The sequence below is a fragment of the Palaemon carinicauda genome, chromosome 16, assembly GCF_036898095.1.
Source record: "Palaemon carinicauda isolate YSFRI2023 chromosome 16, ASM3689809v2, whole genome shotgun sequence".
Classification (NCBI taxonomy): domain Eukaryota; kingdom Metazoa; phylum Arthropoda; class Malacostraca; order Decapoda; family Palaemonidae; genus Palaemon; species Palaemon carinicauda.
Genome location: NC_090740.1, coordinates 79,210,435 through 79,212,934, shown reverse-complemented (window position 1 = coordinate 79,212,934; position 2,500 = coordinate 79,210,435).

The following is a 2,500-nucleotide window of genomic DNA, read 5'->3' as shown; positions in this document are numbered from 1 at the left end:
GAATCACACCTAAAATTTCAAAAGAATCATACAAAGTCAAGGAAATATATTAACAATGCTGAGGAGCCATGGTCCTTGACCTACTTACATTCATACTTTGAGATCTTTTAGTATCCAACTTCATATACGCTAATTTGCATCATGCACTAATTTTAGCTAGATCTCTAATAAAGGATACTGCAACCCCAGATCTACATTCAGGTGATGGAATTGATGTAAAGAGAGTAGCGTCATCTGCTTACGCAACAAGCTTGTTTTCTAAACCAAACCATATGTCATGTGTATGTAGTATGTAAAGTAACGCACCAAGAACACTACCTTGAGGAACCTCAGATATCACATTCCTATACTGACTATTGGGCCCATCAACAACAACTCTTTACAATCTATTACTTAAACATTCAATAAGGATGCTAAGAAACGACCAACCCACTCCCAACACTATGAATTTGAAAACAAAGGCCTCATGGTTAGCATGGTCAAAGGCAGCACTAAAATCAAGGCTAATCATACGAACTTCCTGAACATAATAAAGAGATTTCTGTGCAGCATTGGAGATTGTAATGGGGGCATCACCTGCTCCAAGACCTTCACGAAAACCAGATTACAAACTAGGGAACAGATGATTACCTTCAGCAAACATATTAGGACATTTTACCAAAAGACGTTTAAAAACTTTATATAAAATGGGAGTTATGGATATTGGGCAGTAATTGGTTGAACTTTTGTTACCACAAACTCAAATACATAATAGGAGTAACATTACCAATTCTCCAACAAGTGCTAAAAGCTCCTCTTCTTACTAACTTGCGCAAAATAACGGATACCTTTGGAGCTAAGAAATATGCCATCTTTATGAAAAACAAAGGAAGAATGCCATTTGGATCTACACCTCCATAAGCATCAAAGTCCCTCAAGAGAGCTTTAATTTCACAAGATCGAAAAGCTAAACTAGTTAGTTTAGCCTTAGGAATACAGGAATGAGGAAGTTCGAGTTTTTCATTAATCTACTTGCAGTCAAACAAATCTGTCGAAAGAGTTGCCTTTTTCTTTGGACATTGAGTGACAGAGCCGCCTAGTTTGGGTTAAAAAGGAACTGTGGCATCTACACCAAAGAGTGCAGATTTAAGGGTATAGAGTGTAGTTATTCCAGGTCAAATCTGATCTGTTACTCTTTAAAAGATAATAGGCCTCCTGCTTCACCAAATAAGCACGTCTATAATCATCATGGATCTGGAGAAAGCGTATGATAGAGTTGATAGGGAAGCAATGTGGAATATGATTAAGTTATATGTAATTAGTGAAAGGTTGCTGCAAGCAGTGAAAAGTTTTTACAAAGGTAGTAAAGCATGTGTTAGAATAGGAAATGAAGTGAGCGATTGGTGTCTGGTGAGAGTGGGGCTGAGACAGGGATGTGTGATGTCGACGTGGTTGTTTAACTTGTATGTTGATGGAGTGGTGAGAGAGGTGAATGCTCAAGTGCTTGGACGAGGATTAAGAATGGTAGACGACAATGACCATGAAAGGGGGGTAAATAAGTTGTTGTTTGCTGATGATACTGTACTGGTTGCAGACGCAGAAGAGAAGCTTGGCCGATTAGTGAGAGAATTTGGAAGGGTGTGTGAGAGAAGGAAGTTGAGAGTTAATGTGGGTAAGAGTAATGTTATGAGATGTACAAGAAGGAAAGGTGGTGCAAGGTTGAATGTCATGTTGGAGAGTTACTTGAGGAGGTGGATCAGTTTAAGTACTTGGGGTGTGTTTTTGCATCAAATGGTGGAGTAGAAGTAGATGTACGTCAGAGAGTGAATGAAGGGTGCAAAGTGTTGGGGGCATTTAAGGGAGTAGTAAACAATAGAGGTTTGGGCATGAATGTAAAGAGAGTTCTGTATGAGAAAGTGATTGTACCAATGATGTATGGATCAGAGTTGTGGGGAATGAAAGTGGCGGAGAGACAGAAATTGAATGTGTTTGAGATGAAGTGTCTAAAGAGTATAGCGGGTGTATCTCGAGTAGATAGGGTTAGGAATGAAGTGATGAGGGTGAGAACTATGTGTAGGAAATGAGTTATCAGCTAGAGTGGATATTAATGTGTTGAGGTGGTTTGGCCATGTTGAGAGAATGGAAAATGGCTGTCTGCTAAAGAAGGTGATGAATGCAAGAGTTGATGGGAGAAGTACAAGAGGAAGGCCAAGGTTTGAGTGGATGACCGGAGTGTAAAAAGCTCTGGGTGATCGGAGGATAGATGTGAGAGAGGCAAGAGAGCGTGCTAGAAATAAAAATGAACGGCGAACGATTGTGACGCAGTTCCGGTAGGCCCTGCTGCTTCCTCCGGTGCCTTAGATGACCGCAGAGGTAGCAGCAGTAGGGGATCCAGCGTTATAAAGCTTCATCAGTGGTGGATAACGGGGGGAGGGTGGGCTGTTGCACCTTAGCAGTACCAGCTGAACTCGATTGAGTCCCTTGTCAGGCTGGGAAGAACGTAGAGAGGAGAGGTCCCCTT